This window comes from Sesamum indicum, linkage group LG11 (genome assembly GCF_026168435.1).
Source record: "Sesamum indicum cultivar Baizhima isolate 11 linkage group LG11, ASM2616843v1, whole genome shotgun sequence".
NCBI classification, from domain to species: Eukaryota; Viridiplantae; Streptophyta; class Magnoliopsida; order Lamiales; family Pedaliaceae; genus Sesamum; species Sesamum indicum.
Window position 1 is genome coordinate 15,301,575 of NC_142667.1, and position 12,397 is coordinate 15,313,971.

The following is a 12,397-nucleotide window of genomic DNA, read 5'->3' on the forward strand; positions in this document are numbered from 1 at the left end:
GGAAAAGAATAATGAAACTTTTGATACAAGTTGAGAACTAAGAGCATTGCTCTGATTAATGAAGTGGAGTTATACTGGAAGCCGAGTGCTCTTTTGGAATGCATAAAAATAGTTTTATTTAAGTATATCATAGATCTATGTCACAAGACTATGATTAGGACATGTAGTAGAGAATAGAAGTAGTAATAAGTGTAACTGGTGTTGCGTCCCATTAAATACTGAAGGAATTGCAATAGGTAATTTTAATACAAAAAAGTCTAAACAAAGGCCTTTTCCACTGAAGACCAAAAGTACTACAAACAAAGTATAATGGATGTCGATGTCCCGGAAAAGAAACCGCAAGGCTCTTGTGTGTGTCATGAAAGCTAGTGTGTTATTATGAAGCAAGTTGACGACTGTATCATTTGGGATCATCTTCACTGGTATTACCCTGCACGTAATCAACAATATCAGTGCCATTTAAAAGTATGTTAAGAGCAAAATGCAATGTATCTATCTATACACGTCTATTACGATTGATGGCTCTAGAGTTTGTATTTGGTTTTTCGATAATGTGCTTGCCAAAATAACATCATCTCGTTAAAAACTGTGCAGGAATTTAAAGATTGAAGTAGGAGATTCAAACACTCAATTGTTTCGCATTGACCGCTAAAAAGAATGTGCTTTTTGACACTAATTAGAACCACATGATAACCTAATGTATCTATCGCTTCCTCTCTACCATTTTTCTAACCAAGGCGCAACCTTTGTCCCTATCGAGTTATTCTTCACCGATTTTTTTTCCATATTTTAGAATTCAAGAAAGGGTGAAACCATTGCATTTTTTCTTTGTATACTTCAAATCCAAAAGTGTATGTGATTTCTATGAAACCTTCACATTCTCAACATTCTAACTTGGAAATAATGGGATTACGAATTCTGAGGCCAGTTTAAAATGTGAAGAATGCAAGGTAGTTCGGAGTTGATGCCTAAAGGGGAGATTAATCCTCCACCATTTTTGTTAATTTATTCTCAAATTATTCATTATGTTAGGTTTTATCCAATTTGCTTTTTCAAAACCTTTTGATTGTCATACATTTAAGACTTTTGTACAAATTGTACAGAAACACCATATTTGTCCATATCAACATCCGAACTTTGTAGGTGTATCATAGAAAAATTTGTCAAAAAATCACCACTACGCAACCACAAATTAGTTTATTTTTGAACTTCAGAAATTAAATATCATACACTACACGGTAAAACGGTTGTCTAGATGCCATCTCATTGTTTATTTTTAAATTACTTGTACACCTATCATGTTAAAAGATTTGTTACCACATTTTGGCAAGTAGCAATATAGTTAATGCATGTATTTCTTTAAGTATTATCAATTCAGTTATTTATCACAACAAAGCTAATTATACACTTTTTTGGAAGTCTAAAGAAAAAATTATCCATTTGTTTAAAAGTAATAAATCGAATGCACTTCAAACTTCAAAGTGTTCCCAAGAATACAAAAACTTCTTTAAATGACAATCAAAATCAATTAATGATTTTCTTTGAAAATAAAAACATGTGACTTTTTTAGGCACTTATCCACAAAAAAAGGAAATGAAATACATCTATATACTTGTTAAAACTGACCAAAATGTTCAAACTTTGTAAATTTTTCTTAGAGAAATTGGTGCATTCCATACTGATTTTGAAAGCATGAGTTGATAAAGCACTTGACAAGAGAAAACAAATCTTAGTAAAAGAATAAAAAAGAAAACATTTTTTTTAGAAATATACTATGCTTAATTACTCAATAAAACTAAAAAAATTCTCATATCTAGTACTAATTTGTTCATTAAAAAACATTTATCAAACGTTTGAGATTACATATATTCACAAAATTCATGAAATCTTCTTAAAAAAAATTGATTGGCATCTAGACAACCGGTCTACACTTTAGCATAGTATTTAATTTCCCAAAGTCCACAAAATAAAATAACTCATGGTTGGATAATATAGATTTTTCGATATTTTTCAGTGGTACACCTGCAAACATAAGATGTTAACACGAACCAACATGATTTCTGTAAATTCATACAATAATTTTAAATGTATAACAACAAAAAGTTTCAAAACAAGCTCATGAAGAAAACCCAACACAACGAATTAACCAAGAATAAATTTACAAAAAAGAGGGAGATTTGTTCTCCAATTTAGGTCTCAACTCTATACTTGCACCATTCACATTTCAACTGCCCCAAACATTCACAATACTATTCTTTCCGAGTTAAAATGATGGTCACGTGAGTTTTTCAAAGAAATCAGCGCACAAAATTTGGATTTGAAGTTTACAAAGCATAAATTCAATGGTTTCAACCTCCTTGATTTCAAAATATGGGAGAAAAGTCGGCAAGAAAAAACTGATAAGGACATTGGTCTCTTTTTGGTTAGAAATTTGAAGAGAGGAATATGAAGATACATAAGTTAACACTAGGTTCTAAAATATCATCAAAAAGCATACTTTTAGCGGCCAAAATGTGTCCCAATTGAGTGTTTTAAATCCTATTCAACCCTTTTGATTCCCACACAGTTTTTAACAATATGACGTTTTCCGGTAACACAGAATTTGCAAAACCAAATTCAAACTGTAGCGCCTTCAACCTTTAATAAACGAGTACACATAACCTATAATACTAACTAATGCGCTTCACTTATAGAATCAAATATATGCATGCTACATGTTTGATTGCATAATACATACTTTCTGAATTTTCTAATGATGGCTCGTCATATCTAACTGATGCTTTTTGGGACTTGAAACATGCTAGACAATTCACAAGTTTAATGGCACTAGTAAGACATAGACAATGACAATATTGCTAACAATAAGCTTGCAAATAAAATAATTGCTAATAAATAATATGACATCACAATTCAATCAGCCCTTTCTCCTTGTACTTTGCATTAAGAGAGAACTACGAATAAACCAAGATATAGAAGAAAACGAGAAATTTTGAGATGAGATCAAATTGGAGTAGCAGAGAGTTTATAGCTGGCACTTAAATTTCAGTGAATAACATATATGCATTACGACAGGAGATAGGAGAAATTGACTGGAAAAAGATAATAGCAGTTAAGACAAAGTAGTAACTTACTGCTCTTCCCGATCAAAGCCAAACCTTTTCCAAACCAAAGTTGAGCAAAGGAGAAAACATCACTAACCTCTCTTACCAATTCAAGGCCAATAGTCTGATTAAGAGAGAACTACGAAATCAAAATTGCAGTCTGATTAAGGCCAAAGTTGCAGTCTCAAGTTTGGTTTCAACTATCAACCACCAAATGAGAATCCACTGTGAAAGCATACAAATGTGATTAAATCCCATTACAAGAAGGGAAGGACCACCAAATCAAAATCAAACAGACAAAAGAAAGACTAGATGAAATTATTTTTCGTATTTGAAGAGTCGAGATATACATGCATTTTTGGTGAAAATTTACAGAAAAAATCTACTAATTTCTACCAGCTGAAATTTGATCAAAAGGTGAAGGTCGAAAGTTCAATTGCAGCAGTTTTTTGGGGTCAAACTCTGAACATAATTGTTGACTGTTGTACAATATCGGATGTCCAAATGCAAGAACATTTGAGAACATAGAAACGAGAACCCCCCGAAACAACTGTGTTCCTCCGTAAAATTAAACAAGGTGGTACAAACAAAAATAATTGAGGACAATCGACCAACACATCACACAAAGATCCTAAACCCTGTTCAAATATTGTATCTCAAAACTACGATAAACAATTATGAAGCCCCAACTTTACAGAGACGCTCAGCAAAAGGACATGAGAATAAAATCTAAATATCCCTCGAGATGGAGAGCAAAGAAACATAGAAGGAAGTCTACAAAAATCAAGAGTGTTGAGTTTCTTTTTCCTCCTTTTTCACTTCATGCCATAACTTATAGAAGGTCAAAAGCAGAATATATAGACAACAAAAGCATTTTATCCATTCTAGTGACCAAAAGCATAGAAGCACCAACAGATTATAGTCATATGAAAAAACAACCATACCCAAAGGGAAGAGCCCTCCAAAATCTCCAATTCGGGGAGCCATCTTGGCTGTTCTCCTCATCAATGTCTACACCGGCATCCTTGTTTGCAACTCCCTCAACCCTTGTCTCGCACAACAGCTTCGAACCAGGTTTTGCCACTGCTGCTCCACTCCACATTGAAAGTGCAACACTGTCTTTTTTTGACTCTTGCAATTCCTGGAAAAATGGAAACAATTCTTTGGTTAAAATTATCCTCATGAATCTTGGGTAAAGCCGGATTGAACAAATTTGGGGTACAATGGAATACTTTTGTGAACTCATGCTTATTGAAGTAATTATAAGAGAGCCCTTGGAACAATTGGCCGAAACCTTCCAAGAAAAAAATCAAGAATATACAAAAGACTGTGTAATCTAAGTCGGTGATCTTTAAGAATTATTCAAATTAAATATTTCATAAACCATTGATGTAAGAAATTAAACGAACTCGTTTGATTTGAGTTGATGAATTTCAAGAATTACCTGAAGAGATAAGAGACGGAGGCCAAATGGTGGTCGGCACACGAGATTGGCGGTCGCAGGACGAGAACGGCGGACGGCGGAGGTGGCTGCCTAAGAAGACGATTGATGCCGCTGTTACAGTAGAAGTAGCGGTTGGGGGAGGAGAGGAGCGGCTGCCTTGAGAAGGTGAGGAGTGCCTTTTAGTATGAGGTGGCAATGGTAAGAAATTCTAACGGTAACAATTTTTTTTTCTTTCTTGATCTAAAATAACAAAATTAACCTTCTTGTTTGGAAATTTAAATTGTTATCCAATTGAAAAAATAGATATTGAATATACATATTTTTATGTACTTAAACAAATAATAAAGAATATGATATTAATTAGAATTTTTTGTACAAATATTAATATTTTTTATTGTGTATCTTAAAAAACTTGTTAGATAATATAGATCAGATTCTTTTTGATAAATTCAATATTTTTAATTCTTTATCCAAAAGCCGTTAGATAATATTGCTAAAATCTCTTTTGGATGAAATTTAATGATTTTTTATTTTAATATAAAAAATACAGTATATTCTATTTGGCATAATAAAACTTATTTAGGTTGACCACATTTACGGATGCGTGACGCTTAAGTGGATAGTTTCAATAATTCATTTTATTATCTCTAGATTAAAAATTTTAACCGATCATATCTAACAATCGTGTGAATTATAGTAGTCGAATGATATATTATAAAATATAAATTAATATATTAAAATCATAAAATAATGAAATCTAAATTACAAAAATCCTCAAAATGATGGTAAAGTGAATATTTGGGTTATGAATAAAATAATTTTTTTTTTGGATAAATACAAAGAACAGTGAACTATTTGCTACGTGTGCTACTATAACTAAATACTAACTAAATTTTATTTTCAATAAATAGTTATCATTCATTTCTTACTGCAATATATAATTAAAAATCTCATATTTTAATTTTAGATGATATTAAAATATGATATTTTAGTTTATATTATCCAAAGTTAAACTTAATCAATAAGTTAGTACATTCTCATGAACTTTTTTGTATATAAATATTTAATGTAATTCTTATAAATTTTTACCATTTTAATTTCAACATCCACTACGACAAAATGCTTATATTTCAAAATTTTCACCACATATTATAATTGTTAGTCAATATACCATATTTTAATTTTGGATGATATTAAAGTATGGTATTTTGCTTTATTTTATCTAAAAACAAGCTTAACCAACAATTAGTATATTTTGATATATTTTTTTAATAAATATTTAATATAATGCGTATGAAATTTTATCTCTATAATTTCAATATCCACTAAAACAAAAATTCATTTATCCACTGTATATTAGAATTATGTCAATCTCTTATATTTTAGGTTTAGATGATATTAAAATATGGTATGTTAGTTTATATTATCTCAAAACAACGAGCTTAATGAACAATTCAGTTTTTGATATTTTTTTTATAAATAACTATTTAATATAATCCCTTTGATTTCAATATCCACTACAACAAAATGCATTTATTTCAAAATTCACCATATATAAGAATTGTTAGTCAATATGTCATAGTTTAGTTTTAGATGATATTAAAAATATTGTATTTTGGTTTATATTATCTGAAAATAAACTTAACTACAATGTATTACGTTTTGATAATTTGTTTTGCAAATAGATGTTTAATATAGTGTATATAAATTTTACTATTATATTTAATATCCACTATAACAAAATATATTTGTTATTAGTTATCTTAACCCTATAATACTTATAAATAAATGATGGGTATGACCCAGCATAATTAGGCCAAAAAACGAAATAAGAAGCCCAGACGCCTCACTTTCGTATGCCCATGACGAGGAAAGAAACCCAGGTTAAATGGCCAAACACGCTTGGTCCAAACACTTGTAGCTGGCCCAATCCTCATATACATGGTGATCCTTGAAGCCTGCGTGGCAGATATATTAGCCCTCCACGTAGCCCCCCCCTGTTGACATGGAATGTGCGTGGCAGGAAGACCTCCCCCAAGAACTCGGACTCTAACACACAGCAGACTCCTTGCGGTCTAGGAGTCATTCTCTGTCTCGGACTCTCTCCCTCACCTAAATAATGGTTCCAACAGTATAATCCCTAAAAATAGAACTTGATCATATCTTATCTCAACTAATGCTACCCATTCACCGCAAGAATATGGAGCACGATCGGTTCCCTGGTGAGGGGGGATACCTTCAAGAGACAGAACATTGGTTATCACTCTGCTATCATTCTCTGGCATTGACAAAATGCGATTTATTTATCTTTTCCAGCATTACGTTTCATTTCATTAACATTTTTTTTATCACTTTGAACTATTGTTCTTCAGATCCAATACTAATTTGGACGCTAGAGTGCTAACATTTTATTTTGCAAGTTCTCTTTCTTAAAAGTTTTCGCTCCGTTTGTCCGATCTCGCTATCAAGACCCAAAGACTTGGGCTGGTGCTGAAATCGCATGCATCAATTGGTGCCATCTGTGGAAAATTGAGTTAAAGATGTGAATTGCCATGGAAACCCCTAGTAATACCGCAATAAGCAAAAGACTATGGAGACACCCGACAACACTCAGCCTCTCTAGGTCGTTGCAGGAACCTCCCTAACGCCAGTAGGAGGGTCCGGCCCCTATATTCCAGCTTCTATGATGCCTCTTAGGGTGAACCATTAGTCAATCCCCCATGACGGAGTATTTCCTCCCTCACCGCATCAGGGGAACTCTCCCTAGTCTTGCTGGGCGCTAAACAACAGGCTATCGGAACAACCTTACGAGAACAAATAGTGATATTGGTTCCTAATTGCCCAGCCTCTGCGCTGGAAGCAAGTGCCCTTCAAGAAGAGACATAAAGAATTCCTTTGGGAGAATACATAGTCGGGACAGGAGCGCCTTCCTCCGGGATACAGAGGCTCCCTGAAGCAAATCTGTCAGAGTTCCTTCGCAATGGCTGGCCCATTTAGAATGCCTTCAGAAAGACCTCCAAGATGTCCAACACCAAATAGTAGGAGTTCCAGGAGAAGAATTATAGAGTATCCCCTTAACAAATTTTGTGATGACCAACGAACTCCCTACCAACTGCCGTACTCCTGCTATCACCAAGTATGATGAATCGACCGACCCCTAGGAACACCTTTTACGCTTTGAGAATGCAGCCCTGCTGCACATCCATGCCTGGATGTGAACTTCTAATCATGATGGATGCCTCGCAAGGGTTCCATCAGATAATGCTGGTTCTTGAAGACCGAAAAAGAGTGAGCTTTATTACTTCTGTCGGACCTTATACTATATAGCCATGTCGTTTGGTCTGAAAATGCCGGAGCCACCTAACAATGCTTGGTGGAAAAAAATATTATGCCCCCAACTTGAAAGGAACATGGAAATCTACGTAGACGACATGCTTTGAAAGAGCAGAGAAACACAAGACCATGTAGCGGACCTAGAGGAAACATTCATTGTCTTAAGAAAGCATTGACTGAAACTCAATTCTAGAAAATGTGCATTTAGAGTGAAGAGATGACGTTTCTTGGGATTCATGGTTATCCAGAGAGGAATGGAAGTCGACCTCATCAAGATCAAGGTAATTTTAGATATGAAAGTCCCCTCCAACATCAATAAAGTGCAAAGGTTGACAGGAATGATAGCATCACCATGCCAAATCATCTCTACATGAGCAGAAAAAAGCATGCCCTTCTTCAAAACACTTCGAAGCGAAAGACTTGAAGTGGGATGATTCCTGCCAAAATTCAGATTCAAGGCCTCGAACAATGAGGTTGAATACAAAGCATTGTTGTCGAGACTTAAGGCCCGAGCATCCCGTCTCCTGTTATAGAGAGGGGTCCTCTTTAAGAAGTCTTTCACACATCATTTGCTTAAATGTCTATCTCAACTCAAAGGGATCCATGTCCTGAAAGAAATACATTGTGGCTGCAGAGCACATACGGATACTTGGATGCTTGCCAATAAAGAACTGCGAGCGGGATATTTAAGGCCCTCCATGACGCAAGATGCCAAGCAACTGGTGATCAAATGTGAAAAATATCAAAAACATTCTTTGCTTACACACCAAACCGCATAGCCCCTTACGACTATGTTATCACTTTGTCCCTTCACATAATGGGGGACAGACATTGTGGGACCATATCCCAAGGCACCCAACCAAAGAAAATTTCTACTAGAAGCTATTGACTACTTCACCAAGTGGGTGGAAGCTGAGCAACTCGCCTAAATAACAGAAATGGAAGTAATGAAAATTCATATGAAAAAATATCTTTGCCGTTTTGGGCTCTCACGAAAAATAATCTTACACAACGATCGACAGTTCCAAGGCCACATAATACAAGATTGGTGTAAGGGTTTACATATCAAATAAAGGTCTACTTCAGTAGCCCACCCCCAAGCAGAAGTGACCAGCCGAATCCTTATCAAGGAATCAAAAGACACCTAGAGCGAGTCGGGGGAAATTGGACAAATGAATTAACCAGTGTCCTATGAGCATATCGCATAACCCCTAGAGGGTCCACAGGAGAAAACCCCTTCGCCATAGTGTACGGGACAGAAGCCATCATCCCTGCAGAGTTAGGGGTACCCTCTTACAGAATTCTCCATTTTCAGAATAAAATAAAAGGAAACTGCTAAGAGAAAATCTGGACCTCATCGAAGAATTGAGAGACAAAGCCTTCATTCGGATTCAAGGGTATAAAAACACTATGATCAACACTCACAATAAGAAAGTAAAAATATGAATCCTCCAAGTAGGTGACTTGGTATTACGAAGGGTAGATGCATCAAAATCAGTAGAAAAAATGGATCTCACTTGGGAAGGGCCTTTCAAGGTCACAACCATAATAGGACGAGGTGCTTAGAAATTGGAAGATACTAAGGACGACCATTGTCACGACCCTGGAACATTCATAACCTCAAGAGGTACTACTCATGATGAAGAATACCCTCATTCTACACCCCACATCCTGCAATAAAGTCCTCTTGAAGGACTCTCCCTAAAAAATATCCTCCGGTAGGACATCCTACAATGGGTTTCCTGAAGGACACCTCTTAAAATTTGTCCTCTCTATGTTTATCCTTCAACTAGCCTTCCCATAAAGGCTCCCCTTACTAAATTTACCCGTGATAGGCATCTTTCTCATCTCCATCTTCAATGGAGGAAAGTAAGCAAAAGAAGTAAATTGTTCCAACTAGAAACCACACTAGATTTTCAAATTTATTCCCTACAGGCAAGGCCTTCATTCTTTTCTTTGGAAGTCACAGCAACAAAAGTTTCAGACAGACAGACGTCGACATCCTTGGAGGTATCTCCCTCCTTTAAATATGTCCAGCAGGGAGGTCAGTGCAATGGACCTCTCCCCAACTTGAAGAGGAGGAAGGACGTCCTGAAATCAATGATCAGGGAAGGACCAAGGGGAGAGGCAAGATAAAAAAAAAAAAAAAACTCTTCTTCCAGTGTTTCGGGGGGTGGGGGGAAGGCAGGAAGGAGATTCCAGGACGAGGCATGAACACAGAAAAACCAGTTTCCACTCTTTTCAAACGGTAACACTGAGCAAAGATACTGGTAGAAGTGGGAAATTGATGAAAACGAAAAATCATGAAGAAACAGGCGAAAAGTTTGAAGGAGTTGGGGAAGAGGGGATGGGGAAACGAATGCCTGATTTAAACTATGCAGAAAATAAGGTGAAGCAACTAGGGGGAGGAAGGTGGGGACGACTCTTGGGGGAAAGGGTGTAGAGTTCAAAGGAAGGAGGAATAAAATACTCCCTTATCAACTGCTCTATCCTCATGACCTTGAGGACAGAGGATCCCCCACTACAGAGGCAAAGGAGAAACCTCCCTTTCCTCTTCTCAAGGGGAAGAATCTTCCCCTTTCTTTCCCCCCTCGGTAGGATCAACTTCCTCCTCATTGATTAAACAACGGGCCGCCTCGGTTGCTATTCAACTATGAATTTCAAGGATTGATTTATTTGGTTTCGCACTTGCTTAATCCACAATAATTATGTGAACCATCATTGATGTGGTGAACTCAGCCATAACGAGATCAACTACACTTGGATGGCGCAACACTATCTTTTACTTGTTTCTTGCAACTACTACTTCTTTGGATCCAGCGCAACGTGTTACTTGTGTCGTGTTAAGTGCCTCAATTTGATGACTGTATCATTTGGCTAACACTTGACGGGTCATGTTCACTAGCATTAACCTGCATATAATCAAACAATATCAGTATCATTTCAAGATATGTAAAGAGCAAAATGCATAACGTATAGCATGCAATCTATCTATACGCGTCTATTATGATTGATGGTTCTAGAGTTTGTATTTGGTTTCTCAATTATGTGCTTGCCTAAATAACATCATCTCGTCAATTTAAAGATTGAAGTAGGAGATTCAAACACTTAATTTTTTCACATTGACCGCTAAAAAGAATGTGCTTTTTGACACTATTTAGAACCACGTGATAACCTAATGTATCTATCGCTTCCTCTCTACCATTTTTCTAACCAAAGACGCAATCTTTGTCCCTATCTAGTTATTCTCCACCGATTTCTCCTATATTTTGAAATTTAAGAAAGTGTGAAATCATTGCATTTTTTCTTTGTATACTTCAAATCCAAAATGTATGTGATTTTCTGTGAAACATTCACATTCTCAACATTCTAACTTGAAAGTAACGGGATTATGAATTTTGAGGCCAGTTTAAAATGTGAAGAATGCAAGGTAGTTCGGAGTTGACGCCTAAAGGGGAGATAATCCTCTACTGTTTTTGCTAATTTAATCTCAAATTATTCATTATATTAGGTTTTTATCCAATTTGCTTTTGCAAAATTTTTTGATTGTCGTACATTTAATACTTTTGCACAAATTATGAATCCATTCAAGGTATATATATATATATATATGTGTGTATATTAGTTACTTGTAATAACTAATGAAACCACACAACACAAAAATAATTTTTCTACCCTAGAACATCCGTCCGACGCCCCTCTCCAAGGTGTATTCTTTTTCTCCTTAATTCTTTTCTAGCAAATTGAATTAAGGGATCTCATATTCAGGTGTGGTGTGGACGCGTCTTCAAAGGACTTTATCGTTGAAGTCTCACGTAAACGGCTCAAATGAAGGAGGTTCAAAGTAAATCAATCAAAGGCAATTCTTGATTTACGTTTCTTGCACTTCTCATTTTTAATTTTACCATAAGCACCGTTTAATTTTATTGTTGTTGTAATTAACTATATCAAACGCGCCGCAACTCCAAGGGTACACCACTTGGAATCATGGTATTATTATGTTCGGCTTTTAATTTACGTAATTTTATTTACCGCTTCCAATTGCGCATTCTCGGATCGATTCACTCGCATTTTCATTGCTTTTAGATCGGAGCTGTAGCAGATGTGACTGGTATCAGCAACGATAATGCAACATATCTGTATGCATTCTAAGGAATTATACAATTTACATTGCGGCAACTCAGTCCATTTTCGATTTCTCTCCTTAAGAGTATATCTGCACCCTCTAATTGAATGTATTGAAGAGGTTCGTAATCTGAAACCTCTAGGTTCTGGTTTTAAATAGCAAAATTACGAGCGTTGCTTATGAGAATATTTGAAAAACAAATTAGAGAGGAAAAGAATAATGAAACTTTTGATACAAGTTGAGAACTAAGAGCATTGCCTGATTAATGAAGTGGAGTTATACTGGAAGCTGAGTGCTATTTTGGAATGCATAAAAATAGTTCTATTTAAGTATATCATAGATCTATGTCACAAGACTATGATTAGGACATGTAGTAGAGAATAGAAGTAGTAA

The 12,397-nt window shown here is 35.5% G+C and overlaps 1 long non-coding RNA gene across 1 annotated transcript; it reads right to left on the reverse strand.

Moving 5' to 3' along the window:
- Positions 1–186: 186 nt before the first annotated feature.
- Positions 187–4,744, reverse strand: LOC148785128 (uncharacterized). Its single transcript, XR_016062747.1, has 4 exons — positions 4,546–4,744; positions 4,046–4,242; positions 3,199–3,326; positions 187–430 (listed from the first exon to the last, which is right to left on the reverse strand). It is a non-coding gene; the product is annotated as an uncharacterized LOC148785128 (long non-coding RNA).
- Positions 4,745–12,397: the final 7,653 nt, after the last annotated feature.